The following is a 27,657-nucleotide window of genomic DNA, read 5'->3' as shown; positions in this document are numbered from 1 at the left end:
TGTGTGTGTGTGTGTGTGTGTGTGTGTGTGTGTGTGTGAACTTGTAAATGCATGCAATTGGGGACTCACACCAGAATTTAACAGACAAATTGGGGACGTTCGGAAATTGGGGACGTCCCCAATCTTTTAAACCCTTTTTTCTTATAAAAAACTAAAAAATATATAGTTTAATCCAACTCCCGACAAAATCTGAGCACTGTCCCCTATTGCCTGCATTTGTACGAGAACATCTGTGAGTGTGGGTGTGTGAAAAAATATGTAAGTCCCCATAAAGTTTGTTAAATTCTCACACACATTTGACCTGTTTCCATTTGTCAATAGGCAAATATTTTCGGAGTTTTCTTCTCATAGCAACCTTTTACCTAACAATTGGGGACATATATTTTATTGGGGAGCTAACTTCTATCTTGTAAAAACTCACAATATTTGCAAGTTTTGTACAAGAATGAAATTACAAGAGATGAAAACTCACAATATTTGTGAGTGAAAAGTCACAATATTTGTGAGTTTTTTTTAAAATGTAGCTTCGGAAGCAAATCGAGCGTTTACACTATTTTTGAACTTATGTTTAGCTAAAGACTATATTTGCTCTTCTGCATTACAAATGTATTTTGTAGTTTAGCATTTGCAGAGTTTTTTTTACAATATAATGTATTTGGTCAGCAGTTATACACGCTCAGCAGACATTTGAAAGTGTGTCTCGTTTGCTTCCTTCAATAGTTCAGGCCTTTAATAATCCTTGAGAGCTCTTGTACTTTTTCAAATATTCTCACATATGCATCCTTCTTTACTTACTAGCTTTTATTTTTAGTATGGTAGTAGTTTATACGCAATTAAAAAAAATTGCGCTTTATTATTCAAAAGATTTGTTTGAATTCATTACGTACATTTCTTACATAAGTTATAGCTGCATAAAGTCTCAGGTTAATTTCACATAGTCTTAAGCATAAGATCTCTGTACATGTACTTTATTGACTTCAAATCTTGATCCATTGTATGCCTTTGCAAGAATTTTACTACATCGTCCTTCCTTGATATTTTTAGACTGAATAAAATATTAAAATAAAACATGTAGCCTCCAATGCTTTCTCTAACTCGTTTACATTTTTCCTATACCTATGAATAATAATGGTCAAAATTCTGATTTAAAATATATTTTAAAAGTTAACTTGAATGTCTGATAATTTTGGTTCAAAACATTTAAAACAAACATTATTAAACCAATTTCAAGTGTCTCTGCAAATTTGTAATCTGAGATCCGTATATTGTTAGAATTCAATCAAATCTTCTGTTTTTTTTTCTCAGACCAATGGTCCATCATTGAATTTTTTTACTATGTAGTATTCTTTCATCAGCTCCACTAAAAAACTTTCGTTGCTGTTTGACAAGGTAGTATATCTTTAGAGAATAAAATAGCTAGATGGAAAACTCTGCCATACATTTATCGCTCCTGATTGAAAATACTTATAGTTGTTTTAGAAAATATATATATTTCATCAAGTTTATATTGAGTATGTTAACAATACCAATCTTTTTATCTAAAGCTTGATTGTAATTTAACTCCTATGTCCCTATGCTTGCTTTTCATGTATGGCTTGAAAACAATGGATTTATACAAGTTTCAAATTTAATCAATTGCGGTTATCAATGTGTAAAACTAAGCAGCAGTGTCAACATTTAATGAATATATTTAATTCTTTTTGGCTTTTGGATTTTTGAAAAAGTGCTTGTCATCACCTCACTTGTTCTTTTTAATTTTGTTTATAATAGTTAACTCATGCTGACGCAATGTAAATATGTTGATGACTGGCATTGCTAGCAGTATAAAACGAGATACGGCAACAAAATTAATTCAGTAACGTAATTAAATTTGTTGTCTGTTTATGCCAATCGCTAATGGCCTAACGCTGAGTTATCCTTTTGTACATCATACATGTGTAGAATTAATAGTTCCTAAAAGTAAATTAAAGAAGTGTCATAATATGTATATTTATTACTCAACAAAGATTTCATAGACAACTATAGAACTTTTGAACTGAGTTTGAAGTAGAAATGAAGTCATGCATAACTTTTAATAGCATAATTATGAAAGTGTGCACATGAGATTGCACATGAAATTGTCCACCGAGCACATTAAATTGGCAAAAAATTAAGTATACAAAAAAGCAAAGTGTTTTTGCATACTCGCAAACAATAAAAATATTTTTTGGGGTGTTAAATGGGTGTGAAATACTGAACGCAAATAATCGTCAAAATGAATGGTTTTTTTAATGTTTATTACTACTTCGTTCATGGGAATGCAACAGATTAAAAATTTTTTAATTTTATTGTAGTATTCATCATATATAATTTTAGCTGGATTTCAGTAGTGTATATATGTAAGAGCCTAATACGGTTCAGTGAATGCATGAAACTTTGTTTGTTATACGATACAAAGCCAAATGCGCTTGCTAACGTCTCAGCAAATAAGCAATGCATACTGAAAATCTATATATAAATATCAGTGTCTTTTTGTCTTTTATTGTATGTTCATTTATAATAAGTATGCATTGTTTTAACATAACAATGCATAACTTACACGACTCTCTCATAAGCTTGATTGATATGATAAGCAAGAATATTGCAATCAGTAGAGAGCTGTAGTAGGACTGAAACTGGCACAGTATAAATTACACAAATATATAAAAGTACACAGAAATAAATGCAGTACGCAGAAATAAAAAAAACACCTTCATTTGAAACCGTCATTTTTATTAATTTTAATTTACATAATTATTATTAATTAATTTAATTATGGTGCTATTGTTATTGTGATTCCTAATTTGAAGTAAACAGTTTTATGAGAATTATTCTATAGCTGGCCATTGACTACTTCTGTTGGGAAGCTTACCTACAGTTTTAATGTTTAAAAAACCGACTCATTTAACTTTTTGTTGGTCATAGTTGCTTGTTTTTCTAATAGTTACTTTAAAAAACTCTCACAGCATTGGTAAAATTTTCGTACTATTTGAGATTTGTTTGAGCCAATGTGTTATCGCTTCTCAACCTTTGCCTGCCATACATTTAGCCTGTAGTGTCTCGCTTATGATTATGTAACATCGTAGAACCACAAGTCAAATATAGAGAACAAAGAAACTTATTCAGTACTGCTGGTCATCTGTAATAACAAGATTATAACATTGGATGGTTTACACACCAAATCAAAGACAAATAAGATGTTTACTTCCATAAAATTTGCGCTCAATAGCATATAGAATTTACAAATATTCAATGAGTTTATTATTTTCCATTTACTCCATTCTATAATATTCTATTGGCACAAGGCTTTATTGTTAATTAAAAACCAAGCAGATGCAGTGAGTGAGGCATGTTTTTAATAAAATAGTAGCTTGTAAATTTCACAGACACTGCAAATAATTTGTCAATAATTTACCTAGGCGCGAGATTTTGAACTTCATTTGCAATATCACCCAGTTAGCCTCAAACAGAACAAATTGTATTTGTTTTGTATTAATGATACTCATGCTCACGTTCATTTTAAATCACATTGTTTTTACTATGACAATCTTTTATAGAAAATGCGTACTTATTTGCCAATATAAATAGCTTTCAAAATGCATCAAATTACTGCTCAGGCGCCAAAGAGTAATCTTATATGTTTTAAATGGAGAAAATAAAGTGAACCACCTGTAATAATCAAGCCGGATCATATTTTCAAAATATTACATCTGAATTGATGTTGCACACAAAGATCACTGTTATCATAAACTATACAGACATAGATCAATGTTGTCAAATATTTCACATGGAAACATCCTATTTGACATTCGCAAGAATTTTTTATAGATTGCAGTGTAGCAAACTAATTTTAGATATCAATAGTGCAATAATTTACTTATTGTTCTATTGTTATTGTGATTCCTAATTTGAAGTAAACAGTTTTATGAGAATTATTCTATAGCTGGCCATTGAATACTTCTGTTGGAAAGCTTACCTACAGTTTTAATGTTTGAAAATTCGACTCATTTAACTTTTTGTTGGTCATAGTTGCTTGTTTTTTTAATAGTTACTTTAAAAAACTCTCACAGCATTGGTAAAATTTTCGTGCTATCTGAGATTTGTTTGAGCCAACGTGTTATCGCTTCTCAACCTTTGCCTGTCATACATTTAGCCTGTAGTGTCTCGCTTATGATTATGTAACAACGCAGAACCACAAGTTAAATATAGAGAACAAAGAAACTTATTCAGTACTGCTGGTCATCTGTAATAACAAGATTATAACATTGGATGCTTTACACACCAAATCAAAGACAAATAAGATGTTTACTTCCATAAAATTGGTGCTCAATTGCATATACAATTTACAAATATTCAATGAGTTTATTATTTTCCATTTACTCCATTCTATAATATTCTATTGGCACAAGGCTTTATTGTTAATTAAAAACCAAGCAGATGCAGTGAGTGAGGCATGTTTTTAATAAAATAGTAGCTTGTAAATTTCACAGACACTCCAAATAATTTGTCAATAATTTACCTAGGCGCGAGATTTTGAACTTCATTTGCAATATAACCCAGTTAGCCTCAAACAGAACAAATTGTATTTGTTTTGTATTAATGATACTCATGCTCACGTTCATTTTAAATCACATTGTTTTTACTATGCCAATTTTTTAAGAAAATGCGTACTTATTTGCCAATATAAATAGCTTTCAAAATGCATCAAATTACTGCTCAGGCGCCAAAGAGTAATGTTATATGTTTTAAATGGAGAAAATAAAGTGAACCACCTGTAATAATCAAGCCGGATCATATTTTCAAAATATTACATCTGAATTGGTGTTGCACACAAAGATCACTGTTATCATAAACTATACACACATAGATCAATGTTGTCAAATATTTCACATGGAAACATCTTATTTGACATTCGCAAGAATTTTTTATAGATTGCAGTGTAGCAAACTAATTTTAGATATCAATAGTGCAATAATTTACTTATTGTTCTATTGTTATTGTGATTGCTAATTTGAACTAATCAGTTTTATGAGAATTATTTTATAACTGGTCATTGACAACTTCGGTTGTAAATTTTATCTACAGTTTCAATGTTTGGAAAACCCATCTAATTGTACTTTGTGTTACTGATAGTTGCTCTTTTTTCCATAATTACTTTGAAAAAGTCTCACGGCATTAGTGAAATTTCGATGCTGTTTGCGATTTGTCTGACCCAACATGTTATCGCTTCTCAATCTTTGCCTGTCATACCTTGAGCCTGTAGTGTCTTGCTTATGATTATGTAATATCGAAGAAGCAGTAGTTAAATCTAGAGAACAAAGAAACTTATTCAGTACTGCTGGTCATATACAATAACAAGATTATAACATTTGATGCTTTATACACCAATCAAAGACAAATCAAATGTTTACTCTCATAAAGTTTGCTCTTGCTAGCATATACAATTTACAAATATTCGATGAAATTAGTATTTTCTGTCTACTTTGCTCTACAGTATTCTATTCTGCGCAAAGCTTTATGGTTAGCTAAAATGCAAGCAGACTCAGCAAGTGAGACATGTTGTAAATGCTATGGTGGCTTCAAAATCCCCAGACACTGCAAATAGTTTTTAAGAATCTACCCAGGTGCCAGGTTTTAAACTTTATTTGCAACATCACCTAGCTAGCCTCGAACAGGAAATATTACATTTGTTTTGGATTAATGATAGTCATGCTCACGTTCATTTCAGATCACATGATTTTCACTAAGCCCATTTTTTAAGGAAATGCGTACATATTTGCTTATCTAAACAGCTTTCGCAGTGCATCAAATCACTGCATAGTTTCCAAAGAATTATCACATGCATCTTAAATAGAAAAAATAAAATGAACATAAGATAACAATCAAGACAAATCATTTTTTTAAAATATTTCATCTAAATTGATGTTGTTCCCATAAACTACTATTATCATACGCTATACTGACATAGGGCAATATTGTCAAATGATTCATTTGATAACATTATGAAAAACAAAACGTAATATGGAACACAAATTAATTCTTTAATTGGACTATCGAATTTACAAAGAGTTGAACAGTTATATTTTAAAACAAATATGAAGGGTATTTCTTATGAAACCTTTTTCAATTTCTCAAGAGAAATTTAGTATTTTGACAATTTATATGCAATTTAACCATGAGCAACTTGTACCAGAAGAAAATTATGATAGACAATAGAATTATATCACCCCAACTATGGAAGGTTTGAAGTCATGTATTTACTGATTTGCTTTAGTTTTTAATTTAAATTACAATTGGAAAAATCTTTTAAACCCAAAATGCATGATTCTCAAAGTTGATTGTTGGAATATCACACTTACAAAGTTTTTTTCTTTTGCATCACATTAGATAGTTCGGTTGATGTACCGGCTTGCACAGCAAGAACTCTAATAGTGAGTGATTATTGCAAAGTTGTTTTCTAGTGCCGTTGTTTTTGTAATAATTTTTGTTTAATATCCGTCGTTTTGGTATGCTTTCAGTGTTGGTAGAGAATCTCCTGAACCAAGTAAATAATATTACTTTCCACTTATTTTCTGCTAAACATTAAGCAGCAAGGGTCCAGGTAATCATGATGCAACATCAAACAGCAACAAGATCTATTAATAGAACAAAGGAAATTATGCAATACGGTTACTTGCAGGCAATAATAAGATCATATGGTTTGCGACTTTTACACAGTCTCTCATCCAGAGAAGAAATTTTTCCTTTAAAGATATGCTCTCCATAACATACTACACTTTAAAATATTTAACGGTTTTAATTACAATTCTAATTTTATATGAAGCAAGAGAGGCTGATAATTGCTTATAAAATTCACAATAATAAAAAGTCTGCAGGAATGATACCAATTTGCAAAAATATTTTTGATAATTTAGACACGAAGTTAAACAAAAACTTGTGTTGAGCACCAATAATTACCAACTGGTAGATCCCTTGTTGAAAATTCGCAAAAGCACACTTGCAAAATTGCCTGATGATCCTTGTCAACTGTTTTTTATTACTGCTGACAAAGTTATTACTTTTGGTCTTTTACTCAAGGAAGGTCACGAGCCAAAACTCCTGTTTTGTCAATTTGTAATTTCGTTTGAAAAACTACACAAGTCTTTTTAGAAATTGCATTGTAACAAAATAATTTTAGATATCAATAGCAATAGTGCAATAACCTACTTATTGTTCTATTGTGATCGCTAATTTGAACTAAACAATTTTTTAGAATTATTCTATAGCTGGCCATTCACTACCTTTGTTGGAAAGCTTACCTATAGTTTTAAAGATTGGAAAACTCATCTCACTTTACTTTCCGTAGCTCATACATGTATATGGCCACCCCTTTTTATTAATAATTGCTTTGAAAAAGTCTCACAGCATTGATAAACTTTCTGCTCTGTTTGAGAGTTTTCTGAGCCAACATGTTTATCACTGTTGAAACTTTGCCTGTCATACATTGAACATGTCTTGTTCTGCTTATGATTATGTAATATTGAAGAAGGATCAATTAAACTTAGGGAACAAAGAGTAGTAATTGCAGTAATTCAATACTGCAATCAGTAAAATGCAGCGCTGCTCATGCACAATGACAAGATTATAACATTTTCTGCTTGTACACTAAATCAAAGACAAATAAGATCCTAAACTCTTATAAAGTTTGTGCTCAATAGCATAGACGCTTTTCAAATATTAAATGAACTTAACATTTTCCGTCTACGCAGTTCTATAATATTCTATTATGTGCGCGGCTTTATGGTTAGCTAAAAACCAAGCAGATTCAGTGAGTGAGACATGTTGTTAATGAAATGGTAGTTTGTAAATCTCACAGACACTACAAATAATTTGTGGAAAATCTACCTAGGCACAAGATTTTAAACTTTATTTGCAACATCAGATAGTCATGCTCACTTTTATTTTATATCACATGGTTTCCACTATGCCCATTTTTTTTAAAGACATGCGTACATATTTGCCAATCTAAACAGCTTTCACAATCTATCAACTTACTGCTCAGTTGACAAAGAGTTATGCCATGCGTTTTGAATCGAAAAAGTAAAGTGAACAACAGTTAACGGTAAAGACGAATCACCTTTTCAAAATATTTCATATTATTGGATGTTGCTCACATAGATGATTATTATCATAAACAATACTGACTTAGTAAAATATTGCCGAAGGTTTCACGTTGAAATGTTATACTTAAAAATTTATTAAATACCTAAAGAATTTGATAGTTACTGTCTATTTTTATTTTTAAAAACTTCAATATGAATTAAAAGCCAAACAGGCATAGCAAGTGAAATGTGTTTGAAAGGTTGTATTCTGTTTCACAGATTCTGAAGATAATCTGGCAAATACCTACTTAGCGGACAGCAAATCACCTTTAGTTGCAATATTGTCTTTTAGCTGTACACAAATTATATTATATTTGTATTGCATTAGTGTTGTTGTCTTGTGTATGTGTGCCAATTATAGGCTCAATAGTTTCTATCATGCAAATATTTGAAAGAAAATAAATACATTTTAATACACCTAATAGTTTTCGTACAAGAATTGGTAAAAATCCCAAACTAATAGGTTAAATGTCATACACACCCATGATAATAATTCCAAAACCAAAATGAGGGTATATTATCGCAATGCTATTTCTATTATTTGGTTAAACTAATGTTTGCGAAATTAATCGTTGAAACAACAAACACACCTCCGATTACTCAATGTTCCATGAATTTTTTATGGATGAAAGTATACTTAATTAATTCATTAATATTCTAAAAGTAAGGATTGTATTTTAATTAACGGTGTTGATAATATTCGTAGTTATTGAAACAGCATTGAGAAATTTTATGACTGTATGTACAGTTATGATATTTGCTTTAGGTTTTCAAACCAATGGCCATACAAGCAAATGTTCATGCACTGATATTTTTACCATCAATTTGGGAACATCTTATTACAAATGTTTTGAGATTGGTGGCGACTAATTGTGCTCTTATAATCATTGTGTAATGTTCCAAACTAATGGTTGTAATATAATAAGTATTCGTTGTGGTCTTCATCTTTCCAAATTAGAGATATTTTATTCTTTGTCATCAACTGTAACAACAAACTGAAGGAAACTTTTTGTAACATCCTTGATATGAATTAATACTATGTATGCACCAGTAAATTTTGACAATTATTTCAAACCAATGGTTAAAAGATCATGCAAACTCGTGGTTATATTTGAAGCCTCAAATTAGCAACAACATAGCACAATGGCGTTGAGATGCTATATCACTCAAACTGCCTTTGTAATAATTGCTCAATATCCCCAAGCAAATGGTTAAAAAATCATACAAGCTTTGTGGAGATAATGAAGCGAGCATTAGGAACATTTTATTACAGATATTTTGAGCTGTTGTACGACTGTGAGTGGAGTTGCATATTGGCCAACTTCCCAGAATAGTTACATAATTATAAACACTGGTGATGGTATTTTAGCATCTATTTGGGGACATCTTGTCACAATAGCTATGAGATGCTTGATCACTGCGTGTAGATTGGTAATAATTGATCAATGTTTCAAACTAATGGAAGCAATATCATTCACAGTTGCAATAATAGTTTTAGCACAAAATTGGTGAAGTCTTCTCACACATTCGCTTTAAGATGGTTGGCGAATAAGTGTGCACTTACAATTATAGATCAATTTTTTCAAGCTAATGGTTCAAATACAACTAAAACTTGCTGTGATATTTGTGCCATTAAATTAGAGAGATTTTTTCACAGCCCAGATGCTTTGAAATGATTAGTGACTGTGAGTGAACTTACAAAAATTTGTAAAGTCATATGCATATATGATAATAGTACTGTGATCAAATTGAGACATCTTGGCATGATGAATTTACATGGTTTAAAACTGCACATTATTTTATCATAATTGGTTAATGTGACCATACAAATGTTTAATATAGCGTAAACATGTCTGAGATATTTGGCTGTCAAATAACGGTCATCTTACAGCAACGGTTTTTAGATTGTTCATGACTGTGAGTTCACACATAATAATTGTTCTATGTCCCCAAATCAATGGTTAAAATATCATACACACCTGTGAGAATAATTTTACCATCAAATTGGGGACATATTGTTGCAATGATGTTGACATTGTCTATGACTGACTGTGTTCTTTTGTTCTAATTGGTCAATGTGCTCAGGAAACTGCATAATTATTGGGATTGATATTTTGGCATTAAATTTGGAACATCTTGCAGCAATGGTATTAAGAATGATGATGACTGTGATTTCAAATAAAATAATCAGTCAATGTCCCCAAATCAATGGTTAAAATATCATACACACCTGTGAGAATAATTTTACCATCAAATTGGGGACATATTGCTGCAATGGTGTTGGCATATTCTATGACTGACTGTGTTCTTTTGTTATTATTGATCAATGTGCTCAGGAAACTGCATAATTATTGGGATTGATATTTTGGCATTAAATTTGGAACATCGAGCAGCAATGGTATTAGGAATGATGATGACTGTGATTTCAAATAAAATAATCAGTCAATGTCCCCAAATTAATGGTTAAAATATCATACACACCTGTGAGAATAATTTTACCATCAAATTGGGGACATATTGTTGCATTGGTGTTGACATTGTCTATGACTGACTGTGTTTTTCTGTTCTAATTGGTCAATGTGCTCAGAAAACTTCTTAAAAAACATATTCATTGGAGTTGAAATTTTGGCATTAAATTTGGAACATCGAGCAGCAATGGTATTAGGAATGATGATGACTGTGATTTCAAAAAAAATAATCAGTCAATGTCCCCAAATCAATGGTTAAAATATCATACACACCTGTGAGAATAATTTTACCATCAAATTGGGGACATATTGCTGCAATGGTGTTGGCATATTCTATGACTGACTGTGTTCTTTTGTTATTATTGATCAATGTGCTCAGGAAACTGCATAATTATTGGGATTGATATTTTGGCATTAAATTTGGAACATCGAGCAGCAATGGTATTAGGAATGATGATGACTGTGATTTCAAATAAAATAATCAGTCAATGTCCCCAAATCAATGGTTAAAATATCATACACACCTGTGAGAATAATTTTACCATCAAATTGGGGACATATTGCTGCAATGGTGTTGGCATATTCTATGACTGACTGTGTTCTTTTGTTATTATTGATCAATGTGCTCAGGAAACTGCATAATTATTGGGATTGATATTTTGGCATTAAATTTGAAACATCGAGCAGCAATGGTATTAGGAATGATGATGACTGTGATTTCAAATAAAATAATCAGTCAATGTCCCCAAATTAATGGTTAAAATATCATACACACCTGTGAGAATAATTTTACCATCAAATTGGGGACATATTGTTGCATTGGTGTTGACATTGTCTATGACTGACTGTGTTTTTCTGTTCTAATTGGTCAATGTGCTCAGAAAACTTCTTAAAAAACATATTCATTGGAGTTGATATTTTGGCATTAAATTTGGAACATCGAGCAGCAATGGTATTAGGAATGATGATGACTGTGATTTCAAATAAAATAATCAGTCAATGTCCCCAAATCAATGGTTAAAATATCATACACACCTGTGAGAATAATTTTACCATCAAATTGGGGACATATTGCTGCAATGGTGTTGGCATATTCTATGACTGACTGTGTTCTTTTGTTATTATTGATCAATGTGCTCAGGAAACTGCATAATTATTGGGATTGATATTTTGGCATTAAATTTGAAACATCGAGCAGCAATGGTATTAGGAATGATGATGACTGTGATTTCAAATAAAATAATCAGTCAATGTCCCCAAATTAATGGTTAAAATATCATACACACCTGTGAGAATAATTTTACCATCAAATTGGGGACATATTGTTGCATTGGTGTTGACATTGTCTATGACTGACTGTGTTTTTCTGTTCTAATTGGTCAATGTGCTCAGAAAACTTCTTAAAAAACATATTCATTGGAGTTGATATTTTGGCATTAAATTTGGAACATCGAGCAGCAATGGTATTAGGAATGATGATGACTGTGATTTCAAATAAAATAATCAGTCAATGTCCCCAAATCAATGGTTAAAATATCATACACACCTGTGAGAATAATTTTACCATCAAATTGGGGACATATTGCTGCAATGGTGTTGGCATATTCTATGACTGACTGTGTTCTTTTGTTATTATTGATCAATGTGCTCAGGAAACTGCATAATTATTGGGATTGATATTTTGGCATTAAATTTGAAACATCGAGCAGCAATGGTATTAGGAATGATGATGACTGTGATTTCAAATAAAATAATCAGTCAATGTCCCCAAATTAATGGTTAAAATATCATACACACCTGTGAGAATAATTTTACCATCAAATTGGGGACATATTGTTGCATTGGTGTTGACATTGTCTATGACTGACTGTGTTTTTCTGTTCTAATTGGTCAATGTGCTCAGAAAACTTCTTAAAAAACATATTCATTGGAGTTGATATTTTGGCATTAAATTTGGAACATCGAGCAGCAATGGTATTAGGAATGATGATGACTGTGATTTCAAATAAAATAATCAGTCAATGTCCCCAAATCAATGGTTAAAATATCATACACACCTGTGAGAATAATTTTACCATCAAATTGGGGACATATTGCTGCAATGGTGTTGGCATATTCTATGACTGACTGTGTTCTTTTGTTATTATTGATCAATGTGCTCAGGAAACTGCATAATTATTGGGATTGATATTTTGGCATTAAATTTGGAACATCGAGCAGCAATGGTATTAGGAATGATGATGACTGTGATTTCAAATAAAATAATCAGTCAATGTCCCCAAATCAATGGTTAAAATATCATACACACCTGTGAGAATAATTTTACCATCAAATTGGGGACATATTGTTGCAATGGTGTTGACATATTCTATGACTGACTGTGTTCTTTTGTTATAATTGGTCAATGTGCTCAGGAAACTGCTTAAGAAGCATATTTATTGGGGTTGGTATTTTGGCATTAAATTTGGAACTCTAGCAGCAATGGTATTAGGAATATTCATGACTGTGATATCAAATAAGATAATCAGTCAATGTCCCCAAATCAATGGTTAAAATATCATGCACATCTGTGAGAATAATTTTACCATCAAATTGGGGACATATTGTTGCAATGGAGTTGACATATTCTATGACTGACTGAGTTATTTTGTTATAATTGTTCAATGTGCTCAGGAAACTGCTTAAGAAGTATATTCATTAGGGTTAATATTTTGGCATTAAATTTGGAACATCGAGCAGCAATGGTATTAGGAATGATGATGACTGTGATATCAAATAAAATAATCAGTCAGTGTCCCCAAATCAATGGTAAAAATATCATACACACCTGCGATAATTTTTATACAACCAATATGGGGATATCTTTTCATGATAAGATTTCTACTAATTTGTTAAACTAATGGTTACAAACTTGCTGATTAAAATACCAAACATTCCCTTGTTTTCATATTGCCCTCTTAATAGTTGATGGTGAAAAGTACAGACTCCCCATTAGACTAGCATTGAGCGAATTTATGATATCGTGTGCACTTGTAATAGTTTGTCAATTGTACCTAAATAACGAATATACTTGTATACTAATACAAACACACTTTTTTATGTTTACATCATACATCAGAAAAAATGTATGACAACATATTTGAGACTATTTTGTACGGTTTGCAGTTACAATAACTGGCCAATTACTTCAAAAAACATTGACTGTAGTATCATACATAATTTGGATGACGTACACACCTTCAAATGGAACAAAGTTTATTTCAATAGTACCGAGATAGCTCAAATCAGTGTGTGCAGTGATAGTATTTATTTAACACTCCCAAGCTTATGGTTAAAATATTTTGCATACTTTTGGTCATATCTGCACTAAAAATTGAGTCAATCTTGTTATTAAACATTTGAATAGATTGCAATTAAATGTATGGTTTTTGCAAAAATGGGCAACTCAATATATTTTTAAGAAAATGTAATAGAAGGCAAATTTTTGGTACGGATAACACGTTTTATTAAACATAATGATATTTTTATAAAGTAAAAGTTATTGGGCTTACATTAGGCATATTGGAGATACCAATGCTTCATTTCCAAAGCTTGATTCTAATATGTCTCTGCCTATGCTTGGCTTTTCATGCATGGCTTACAAACAAAGGAATTGCACAAAAGTTTAAATTAAAAGTGGTAATCATCGTGTGCAACCAAACAAAAAAGTACGACTAAAATTAACTGTATCCAAATTTATTTGGCTTCCTGATTTAAAAAAAATTACTCACATTTGCTTGCCTGGTTATTTTTACTTTTGTTTAAAAAAGTTAACTCATGATCGCGCAATGTAAATTTTCTGATGGCTGCTCTTGGTAGTGATAAAATTACATGTAGCAAAATACTTTATCGATTATAGTAATTAAATTTGTTGCCTATTCAGGGCTTAAGAGTTCTATGAAAACTATGTTAAAATGTTTACCTTGAACATACTCGCATTAAATGTTGAAAAGTCTTAAATCTAGATAGACATCAGCCTGCAACCCAGGTCTGGCTGTTTGCAATTCAAAACCTTAACTTGAACATATCACCGTAAATTCTGTGAAGCAATTGATTACTCTGAATTTATTACTAAACATAAAAGTCTAAGGTTGATTCAACCTTTGCGCACCATACATGTGTAGAATTAGTACTTTAAATAGGTTTAATATAGAACTATTAAACTTCTAAGTTGACATTTGGGGAAAAATTAAGTAATGGATAACTTTTACAAGCACATTTACGAAAGTGTGGGAAAAGTATCACATACCGACAACTCCAAAATGGTTGAAAAAAACAAAAATAAGCCAGAGTTATCTTCTCTACGCAAAAGTCCCCGTTTATTAGATAAAAAATTCATACATGTGTGTGATGTGATGTCCCCAAAGTTAGTGTTAAATTCTCATGAGCTATAACTGAAAAACGGATAAAATGACAGCTCCAAAAATCAGTGCATTTGTAAACCCAACAAAAAATGTTTTAATATGTTATTTTTTAAAGCTCTTAATGATAGATGAAAATTGTCCTCAAAGTGATGGTAAAAATATCGCGTCCCCAATTGCATGCGTTTACAAGACTGCGTGTGTGTGTGTGTGTGTGTGTGTGTGTGTGTGTGTGTGTGTGTGTGTGTGTGTGTGTGTGTGTGTGTGTGTGTGTGTGTGTGTGTGTGTGTGTGTGTGTGTGTGTGTGTGTGTGTGTGTGTGTGTGTGTGTGTGTGTGTGTGTGTGTGTGTGTGTGTGTGTGTGTGTGTGTGTGTGTGTGCATATAATATAATATGGTGTGCAAAACATGGTGTGCAAACATATAATATGGTGTGCAAAAAAAAAGATAACCCAAAGAGTTGAAGATGTGGCCCAATGCGAAATGGCAAAGCCAGCATTGCGTGTGCTCGAGTCAGCAGCACAAAGCAAGATCACCCGATAGAGTGAAGATAGAGCCTCAGCACGACCTTAAATTTTCTTTGGGTTTTTATTTGTCTTAAAACAGTCGGTAGCTTATTCCACAGCACAGGTGTAGCAAAATTATAGGATCTTTGACCAGCAGATGTTAGATTTTGGGGAACAGGAAGCGATAGTAATTGATGACAAGTATGGTAATGTTATTGTGATACGGAGCTACTAGTTCTGTCACCTTTAACAACAGCCATCGTTGCAGCAGCCTAAGATAAAATAGCCTAAGGTAAATTTTAACTACTAACAGTACTACATCTAAATTATCAGTTTAAAATCATACAGTCAGCCATTTAGCTAAGAAAGTTGATAGAAGATAAAATATGATGATAATAATAATGATACTGTTAGTATAACTTCACTGTAGAGTAGTCAGTCTTGATGAAACCTGATCATAAATATTGTTATATGATGATTAATAAGAATGTGGTCCTTATTTCTCACTCAGTTTATAGAAGAGCAGTTTATTAGTCATCCAATTAGGTACAACTAAGGTGTTACCAGTAGCGCTCAAGCTGCAGATATTGTTGCTAAAATTACTAGCGATATAAAGACCTTCACCTTTCATCACTGATACTCTCTCACCTGCAATAAAAGTATATGAATGTCTTTATTATTATGACTGTACAATCATCATATCTACATGTACTGTATACTTGTATAGACCAATACTATACAAAGAGCACATGAAAACACTTTTACTAAAAAGCTAAAATAATTTTATTTAAAATAATAATGTAAGTAATAATAAACAAAATTGCCTACATTTTGCGCAAATAAGATAAATTGCAAGTTTTATTTGTAATCAGTAAAGATTTAGCCATGGCCAAAATTAAGTCAGCAAAAGATCAACCATAACTACATTTAAAAGTTTAAAAAATTAATTTAAAAAATACAGCTTATGGAAGAAGACCATTTGAGAAATGCAGCCTCAGTTTTCTAGAAAGTAAGGTTAAAAAAGCAACCAATATAGCCGACAAATTGCGGTTGGGTGTGGCTGAGTCATTAATTTTAGATACCGTCCCTGGCACACCTTTTACATGACCATTATAGATGTTACTGTAACATCCATTAATATGATTGCTTAAATGCTTTGCAAGTATCTTTTAAATGCCAAAATTGCTATATGATGATGCCCATATTCTCATAAGTATTTATTGTGTTTTCACTCAATTATTCTACAATTAAAAATTCATTGGTGACTCCATCAGGTAACTATATTTCAAAAAACTTTAACCCTTTAGCGACCGCGCGGTTACGATAGAAAAATCACTAGAGTACCGTGCAATAACTTGCGCGATTTGAGCTGCCGACATGAACGCATAGAAACTGCAGTAACTTACAACAAAATTGTGGCAGTTACATAAATTAATATGCATAAGAAAGCTGAGAAATTTCTCTACAAACTGATGCTTTTTCTATGTAGATAACTCACAAAGACTGGCCAACAAAAATGTCGATTTGCTGAAACTATGAAATTTTTATTTTTGTATGCCATTTTCAATTGTATTTTTCTAATTGATATAGGTAATTGACCATGTTGTACTAAAGATACTTGCATAGAGTCATATGTTCGCAACATTTTGCAAAAACAACTGATCGTCGAAGAGCATTGAACGCAGAGTTACAAGCTCCATTGCAACACAGGAACGCCTTTCGAAATTTTCAGCGCAAGACTCTAACAACCTGCGAATCATGGAGGCGCGACATGGTCGTCTTAACTTGGCTATAACTCGCATGCAAATTTGCATGGAGCAGTAAATGAATATGCATTTGAAAGCCAAACAGCCATATATTCCCTGTACATCGACTGGAAACACATTAGTCGCAAGCCAGATTCGACGAAGTTGTCACCCCTCTACCATGAAATTTGGATAACAAATACACTTTTAGAAGCAATATCTCTGCTAAAACCGGTTCATGATAAGCATCTGCATGGTGTCATATGTTTACAAAAGTTTGCAAAAAAAATGGGTTGTCCAAGCGCATCAAAAGCGTAGTTAGGTGCTCCTGTGCATCGCGGGTGCAGACTTACGAAATGCTCCTGACGCCATGGCGATAAGCAGTGCTGCAGGTACCGGACATGGCCCCTCAAACTCTGGTGCAAATTTATATAAAACTGCAAATGAATATGCATCTAAAAGCTGAGATATTTTACTACAGACTGAGATTTTTTCATCCGGGCAGATTTTTTCCTCCGGGCACTTCCATCGTCTTTACTCTCATCGTCTTCCCCACATTCTTCTGACCTAAAATCCTCTTCCTCACTTTTGAACCAGTCGATATCACCCTCTAAACAAATTTTTTAGCCGAGCTCAAATTTTCACGTCCGTCCATGTTGATCAGTTTTCCATAAAGAAAGATCAAATCTTTACAATGTGTTCTTTTTGCACATGCGCATAAAATTTATTATTTATAGCGTCAAAACAGTAGTAAAAAATTTACTGAAATTGCTCAAATTTTAATTTTTAACGTTGTTTTTAAAATAAGTAAAACGTTTTAAAAAAGGTCTATTGAAAACGGCAAAAATGTTGGGTTTGTCGGTTTTGGTACGCTGAGACATTGCTCGTAAACCGACAAAGGTCGGTCTTGGTACGCAAAGGGTTAAAAAATTCATCAAAAGAAACTTAGCAAAAGATTATCTACAAAAATAAATGAAAAAGGAGCACGAAAAATAATAAATTGCTGATAAATAGATCGATTTTTTATTCTCCGCAGTCTGTTTTCATGTCCACAAATGTGTTAAAATTGACAATAAGGTGTAAGACGAGGATTGACTGTATCTTTGGCCCTTTCTATTCCAAAACCAAACTTTGTTGGTTTACGAGCATTGTCTCAGCCTACCAAACCCAAAAATTCCGACAAAATTCAATTTTCGAAAGACCTTTTTAAAACGTTTTATTTATTTTGAAAATAGCGGTAAAGTTTAAAATCAATAGTTTGAACAATTTCGGTAGGATTTGTACTACTTTTTTGAGGCTATAAATAATCCCCAATATGCATGTGCAAAGAGAATACGTTGTAGGAATCAATCATTCCTTGAGGAGAACTATTCATCATGAACGCACGCGATAATTCGAGCTCTGCTGATAAAAAATTGTTTAGTGGAAAATATCGACTGTTTTAGAAGAAAAGCAGAGGATTTCAGGTCAGAAGAATGTGGGGAAGACGATGAGAGTAAAGACGATGGAAGTGAAAAAGAAGATCAACAGAGTAAACTGGGTTGCCAAAGTGATAGTAAAACAAGCAGCGTTAAAACAGGGAATAATGCCAGATGTCAAAGAGGTGCTGATTTAAAACCAACATAATTACATTTTGATGACAGCTTGACAGGAGTATATGTTCGAATTCTTAACCAGATACATGTTTTTTTAATATTTAAAGCTTTTTAAAACATCGGCTATCATAAATGTAATATTTAACGAAACGAATAAATATGGCCTTCAAAAACATTGTGATGCTTCGGAGCCTGTTGATGATAAATATATTTGGCAAGTTATTGGTTTAGTTTTACATGTAGGTATTTTCAAAAAGTCTACTCCGTTGTCTTACTGGTCCACAATCCTTTATTATCTATGCTGATTATTAATAAAATTAAAAATAGAAATAAAATTTAAGTAAATTTGCTTTTTACTGACAATTTTGAAGACCCTGCTGGCAATAAATTGTTCAAATTGACAAAGGTTTTTGCCATGATATGCGACCGGTTATATTCTGTTTTTTTGCATGGTGTTATATTTGTAGATGAATGCTTGCTTGCGTGGAAAGGACGGCTCAGCTTCAGGCAGTATATTTCATTAAACAGATCTAGATTTGGAATAAAGTTATTTGCTCTCCACTGCTGTCTCAGGCTATGTGCACAAGTTGTCTGTATACATGAATGATGGGCAAGAGCAAGCTGAAGGTACCTGCAGCAGATTATCTTGTGGAATGTCTCTATGCAAGTCATAATTTGATTCCTACCATGCAAAATAAATTTATTTACAAATTGTATTTTATTTAGTTTCTGCAAATGCTTCCTTGCTTTGCATTGCTAGCTTTTGTACATACATTTGCTGAAATGTCATTATCTATTGTATTTTTTTGTGTATTGATATGTTGTATTTGTGGCCCACTGCCCTTTTTAGAGCGCCCACCTAATCATAAAAGTGCAGTTCTCATATTGCTCTGCCATCCAGCAGAATGATTTATCCATCATTTTCAGGTTCCGCTCATAATAAATGTTGCTTCCTATCTTTTGCTGCTTCTCTTAATGTTTGAATACAGGCTCACTTCACAATTTTTTCTGTGCACAACCAGCTAATCTTAGCTGCAGCACACATGAATTCGTGCAATGAGTTAATACGCTAAATTGTTACAAAAAACAAATGGTTTCAAGAAAAACATATAAATCTGACAGTAAAAACTTGTAACTTGGAATATATAGATCTCAAGTTGCTAAATCTTGGCAAGCTGCCTGGATGAAAATATCTCAGCTTTCAGATGCATATTCATTTGCAGTTTGATGCCAGTTCGCACGAGAGTTATAGCAGAGTTTTATGAGCCTCGTTGGGTAACAGTTTGCACTGCTTATTGCCATGGCCTCATGAGCATCTCGAAGGTTTGCACCCACAATGCACAGGAGTACTTGACTCAACTTTTGATGCACTTGGACAACCAACTTTTTTGCACACTCCTGCAAACACATGAAATTGGGCAGATGCTTATTTTAAACCAGTTTTGGCAGAGCTAAATTCTAAACCCATCTAAATTCTGCCCATTTCAATATTTTGAAAGGTAAGGACTAAAAAACTGAAATGCTCAGAATTTAGATTACATAATGATTTAAAGACGTCATTTTACAACGGCTTTATTTACATATTTGAAATAAGGACAAATGGGATTACTTTTATATTTAATTTATGGGTATGGACTGAATACACAGTGGATAACCAAGTTGTAAATGAGAATTTTAGTATTCTGATAAAATGCTGCAGGTTATTTCGCACACCACTGTATGTACATGTAATCTTTTTACATTACAACTGTTTATTATGAAAGTGAAAACTGAGCAAATTATTTAGGTACCAAGCAAAATAAACATAATTATATGATGTGTCTCAGGTCAGTAATATGTATATGAAACACAGAAAGTTGGCAGGAAATATAAGCTTATGATTATAAAAATCTTGCTGTTATTACTATATTGTGGATTAGCTCGAATAACTGTCTGCTTCAGTTGATTGAGCATATATACGTAGGTGTAGGTGGTTGTTCTTGAAACTGGGCTGTGTGGAAAATTGTTGGATCTTTAAAAATGCGGTTGAGGCTAATTGTTTGTTAAGAAATTGTCAGAGCTGCTCAGCAATCATCTTGCCAGCATAATCAAGCTCGTCTAATTAGGCTTGCCTACTATTTTCTTGCACCATAATCATGGTATCGGTAATAGTTTTCAGAGCTTTATCTATAATTTCGTCAGGCTCTGACCATTTGCTCGTGAGCAAATGGGATGTCTCAACTGGAGTTTCTGGTTTGGGCCCACTTTCATCATTGAATTCCTTGGGACTGGATGACATAACAATTGGTTCAGCTAACACTGATGAATCAGTTGGAGCTGACCTCTCAATGTCAGGTTGGCTTGTTGAGTCCGTGGGTGCTGAAAAAAATGATGAACACGAGTTACTTGTAGATTTGTCATACAGTAGCATGGGTATTGTTGTATGTACTATGTACAATTTGTAAAATTCTGTAAACAAACTATGTACCTTCACGACACATAACAATACTGGACTCAGTCTGATTGACATGCATCAATGCGGAAAGAAACATTAGGCCGGTGTGATACGGCCAAAAAGGTCGATACATATCGCCAGCCCTTGCGCCTGACCTCTGGGCACAGAGAACTTTTTTGCATTCTTTTAGCCAGTATGTGCACAGTCCTTGGTGTTTGGCTTTGACAATTCGAACTAAAATAGGACAAAAAACGTAAAATAAAGAACTTACAGATTAAATTATGGTGCAGGTAAAAGTGGGATTTGTAAAAACACTGTCAACATTGATGAAAGTAGGTTGCGGTTTGGTGAGGGTTTAAAAAAAGCAATTATTAATAAATTAGTTGTAATGAAACAATCCCTACATTATAAACATTAATAATGTCTAATTACTAATTATTCACTGGAATTACTAGATAAGTTGTTGACACTATAACACTGCGCTGCTAACTGATGCTAATACTACTAACCTTTGATGTCTAGCGACTTGGCTAGATTCAAATAGTGTCCTTGAGTCTGTGACAAATGATCGGGTGTGTGTGGTACTCCATATATAAAAATGTGGTTGAAACTGTGCAATTAAATGCTCAGCAATTATGGATTTTATGTTATTTATAACTGATATTTAGGTGAAACAGAACAAACAGCCATTTTTATGCTTTTTTAGATTAACCCGTTCAATTAAGAATTTTTTCAATACTGTGACATATGATTGGCCAATTTATTGTTGCACTCCACCAAAGATGACCATCAAAATCGGACAGACATAGTATGTAGAATTCCATCAATCTTGTGTCGGTGACTAAGAGACACAGTTTTCCCAACCGATTTGCTTTTTACACCAGGCCGATTTATGTCGAAGTTGAAACAATTCCAACAAATTCTTTGATATAAGATTTGTAGGCTACAGTTGTTTTGACAAAGTTTGACAAACTTTACAAGTTTTTTTTATTTTCTCTTTCAATTTCTTTCAATTACATAAAACACTTCTCTCAGGATAAGTATTTTGAAAGTTAGAATGGTAAATGTGGTTTTATGTTAAATACAATCCAGTTTTCCATCCAAAGATTGTCATACTATCCGAGCAATGGCAGGTAGTACAGCTAGTTAGCTATTATTTAATATTATTAATAATAGTAAATAATTATATTATTATATTAATATATTGATATATAATTACTTCCCATATCTACTACATTAGAGAACAACCAGAAATATACTCATTATCCTTTACTCAAGTTGACTATGATAACACTATCTCACTTAATTTGAAAAACCATGAATAAACTAATGATGGATATATAGATATACTTATAGCAAAATTTGAAAACCTTTATTTTATTTAAAACAATTTTGGCAAGAACTTTTTACTAAATAATAAAGTGCTTCATAAGCTAGCATGAGACTATCAATAAATGTTACTAACCAGCACCTCATACATACAACTTACCAGTAGCATAGCTGAGTGTGTAGATGCTACTGCTTTTCCACGCAGCTACCAGTATGTAGTCTCCATAGCACACCAGACCTTGTGGATGATTTTGATGAGTGAAAGTCCACCTGACATTTCCAGTTGTGATGTTAAACCTGAAGACTGTTTTTGTATTACAGTCAGCTATGATCACGTCATCTGCACGTCCAGCGCATATCGAGACCTGACCATTACTCGAAAGGGGGCAGCTTATGTTACGCAAAGTTTTACCAGTGAGGGAATAAATAATTATTTTTTTGTTATGAGGATCAGCAACCACTACATTACCTGCTGCTACAGTCAGTGTGCTACAGTAATAACTATGAAAAGGGTGGTGCCAAGTTGTGATAACTCGCCCTGACAGATCATAGACACCTACTGTGAGAGGCTTACCAAAAAACAATAAGTATAGTTTGTTTTCATAGAAGCTGATGGACTCAACAAGACCAGAAGTAGAGATGAATGAGTCATGCAGCTTGTAGTTGCGATCAATTCTACTGACTCTACCATTATACAATCCTACATATGTAACTCCTTCATGCTGACATACTGATAGAGGAGCTGATGGTAGGTCTATGGATTTGAGTAGAGTTATAGACATTGGAGGACGTGATAAATGGAGTCGTTGTGGTAGTGGAGGAACTACGAGGTATTGGTTATTGTTAACTACTATGTCATCAGCTGAAACAATCTTCAACTCAACCTCACGATTTTCACCTGAAACATTAATTATATAATAACATAATGTAATGCTCACAAGGTGTAACAAAATATTTGATTGCAGTTGGCACAGGAGAGGACAACATCCAAAAAATGAGCCAAAGCAGAATAATTAATTACTCATTGGCTCAAATCATGTACAGGAGACATCAGAAAATTCAACATATTAAATTGTTTAATATGAAAATAATTAGTTTAATAAAAATGCATAGTCTTTTACCGATGGACTAAAACTTCGAGGTGCTATAGGTTTCTGAGTGGAACATGCTCAAATTATATAAATAGAGATGCTTGAATAGTGTCATTTTATGTAATATCCTAGCTTGAGAGTAGAGCATGCATATCTTTCCTTTTTGTTACGTTAATCATTTTGGTTAACTTACTGGCAAATATAAGATAAACTAAAAATATTTGTTGATTATCGAAAGATGGAGGGAGACAATATCACCAGTTTTACTATATACTTACCTTTAAGGTAAATAATATTGTTGAAGTCTCAGTATTGACTATAATTTTAATATTTTATTATTCCTTTTACATACCTGTCTGCTTTAGTTGGAGTTGTCCTCCCAATTCCAGTCTAGGCAACTTCTCCACAATAAATTTGTCCATTTGTTCTTTCAGCTCTTTGAAACCTCTCACAATGTCATCCTGAATGTTTAAGTTCATTTGCATAAACTGGTTTAGTCTTGACAGCAACCACATGTGCTAATGTGAAAAAGTTAGAATGTGGTTTAGAAGCAAAGAACACAATGTTTAGGTTTATAGCAGAATAACATATGTATTAAAAAAGGCTAAACTTTTTTACCACCGAAATAATTTATGTTGATTTGATAGAACTCCCATGACTTTTTGTGATCCTTTATGAACATAAATATGTTCAATGCTATTATAGTATAACTTTATATAGCCTTTTAAATGTGTGTATTTAATACACACTTTTGCAAAAGTAAAAATTTAAACAATAATAAAAGTTATTTGTGCATAAAACTAAGTTTTTTCATACAGAAATTACTAATTTTTTAAACATGTACAACAAATACCATTCTATTTTTATACTGCATATCGTGAAATAAGTGTTTTTGTGCGGTTCAAACAAAGTAAGAAAAATATACAAAAAGTTCATTGAAGTGTGCGTATAAAAAAATGTTACTGTTGCAGCAGAAGCTTGTTGTATTCAAAGTTTTGAATGAGGATACTGGTTCCTTTTGGTACAAAAGTTAAAAATTATAATGTAACAAGCCGACCAGCCCTTACTCTTCACAGTCAGATAACCCAACAAACCGTGTGATTATTCGAGAGAATATATTTACTTGTGAGTTCAAGCACAAACAAACATGCTAAATATGTTAAAATTACTCAAAACTTTAAGTCACTTTTATTTATACCGTAAAACCTCTAACTGAATGCTACTTCTATTTGAAGCCCACCTCTCTTTGACAGCCACTACAGATAAAGGGTTTGAAAATAGAGCCACACCCTCAATTTGAATGCCACCTCCGTTTGACGGCAACTTTGGCAATCTTTGACCTCTATGAGCTCATAAGATCAAGTGATCAGCAAAAAAGTGTCCACAAAATCATACTAATAATGAATCAATTACATCAATAACAATTAAACTTCTTGTTGTCCAACTTCAAAGATTTTTGCTTTCTCTTTATTAAAACTTGGAAAGCAACATCATAAAATACCAAATAGTGGTCAAGCTAATAGTACATGTAGTTCCTTGTTTAACACGGTATTGATGCTTCAGAGTACATGTATCTAAAAATGTTTACATTTATGATGGTTGATGAACGACTAGTTTTAGGTCAAAGGTTACATTTAGTGAGCAACAAATTCACACGTTTCATTTGTGCTGAAAATGAAAAAGTTCTTTTAACGTTAATACCGATTAGTTACACACCGCAAACAAAAAGTTGAGGGCAGAAGACATGGTGGAAGGTATTGAATAAGCATAAGATGTTATTTCTATCAAAAGTCACAATCAGAATGCAGCTATCCGTGCAAACAATGCAAATATTGTTTCTTTTAAAAACTTTAATTTTTACTTCTGCGTATAATAGAAATAGGGTTCACTTATGTTGCTTGTTCATGAATATAAGATTGCAGCATTTGATAGATTATCAATATATAACCTCTAAATTTCTAGATTAACAGCATATTATTTAATAGCAGCGGTAATCTGGTCTTACAAATGATCAATGGTTGTAACTCTTAATTTATTGAAATTTAATAGCTATATTTGGCTGCAAACTATAGGTAACAAATTTCCAAACAGTAAACAGGCTATAATTTCATTGTGGGTTACTTGTAATCAACATATATCAAAAGGTAAAAATATTTCTCAGTTTATCAATGCATGTTTATTAAGACATTTTTTTCAAATTCGTGGTATGCTAGCGGAGCTATTGCATTCAAAAGGTTTTATATCGCTCCAGCGTAAAATGAGGGCAGTGTATAAGTCACATTCGCTTCACCAGTAAAAGCTCAACAAATTGTTTGACTAAAATTCTGACGTGCCATTTGAAAGATACAAGGTCAGTCTTTGTTTGAACGCCCCTTCTAACTGACCACCACTATAAAGGAAGGGTTGAAAGATAAAACGCCATGACATTCAATTAGAAGGTTTTACAGCATGTCCTTCATTGATAAGGCTCCACCACTTGTATTTGTAATATATCTTAGTCTTCTCGACTTATCGATAGCCAAGAGTCCTTTCGTAATAGGAAGATTTTGTCTGACTATGACACTGCTCACAGAGTTGGTCTCTCTAGCTCGGACCACAGCGTTCTGCCTTAAAAATATATTAAACTTTTGTGTCTGATACTTTGTTTGACCCAATGGAAAGATAATGTAGAGGCAACTCCTAATTCAGATAATACAATTGCCCACGTGAAAGGCATTTAGCTTTGGCAAATTCCCCCAAATTGGAAATATAAGTGTTGCAAGACATTTGAAATTGAGGTATAACGTTTGAAAATTAAAAATGAGAAAAATTGTCATGGCAAAAAACAGCTTTTAAAAAATTTCATAAAAATATACAAAAAGGAATAATAATGTATACACATATGCAGCCTTGTTATATGATGTTAATTACTAATAGTGTTGGCATTGTCAGGCAAAATGTATTTTAGAGGGGTGTAGAAACTCGCAGTAATCATCTAATGCAAATTACCCTTGGTAAAAATCATCGAAATTTCATTTACGCCCAATAAATAATAAAAACTAGTAACAAAATAGTATGTTAACTTTGGTAACTATAGCTACCTACAGTAGCTTGAGTGTATTTCGTGGGCTTAATAGTTATGAGTTGCAATTAAATGTAACGTTACAATGAACTACGTGCAGTACTTACCGTAGGGAATTTTTGCTCTTGAGACAGACGTATAACATAATTGTTAAATTTATTCTAAAATGAATATATTTTACTAAACACATAGTTAAAACTAAGTTTTATTATGTATTTTGCTAAACTTCAACTTTGTCTTCATTTTAAATTTAACTGCTTCTGTTTCCAAGTTAGTTTTTACTATAAGTAATAACGAATGTAACAAATAATGCTTAAATAAGAGAGAGCAAGCAAACTATCTCTTTTAAACGTTGCAGGAGAAATTTTGGCAAACAGCATATTGACATCTTTACTATTCCAATATATTCAGTACATCAACTACCGATTTTGAGTTTAAATTAAAAAGAATTTCGATATCGAATGACAAAAAATTATCAGATGAAAAAGGCAAAAACAGTGATTCGCACATGACAAGACAAATAATTGTATAACAGTGTCACTGTGCACCGTACAAATTTAGTACGACAGTGATTCCTGTTGCAAAAACTTTACCTTTATAACTGAAAAAAAACAACGACAAACAAACACTGGGACTTAGATGTATAGACGAATTTCACAGCCATGTTATAAGTAATAATACCTATATGGAGAATGGTATATGATGTCATGACCTTTCAGTTACAACTTCAGTATTAGATAAATTTTCACAAGGAGTCCTCTACTACTTTGAAGTTCTACTATACAAATTTAACAATTTACTTACTGGTGGGGAATGTTTGATTTTATTCTCCAACATTTCTCTCTGGTTTCTGAGACCTCTCCACTTGTCA

The sequence above is a fragment of the Watersipora subatra genome, chromosome 8 (genome assembly GCF_963576615.1).
Source record: "Watersipora subatra chromosome 8, tzWatSuba1.1, whole genome shotgun sequence".
In the NCBI taxonomy this organism is placed as follows: Eukaryota; Metazoa; Bryozoa; class Gymnolaemata; order Cheilostomatida; family Watersiporidae; genus Watersipora; species Watersipora subatra.
The sequence above is the reverse complement of the archived record's forward strand: the minus strand, read 5'-3'. Positions refer to the sequence as shown.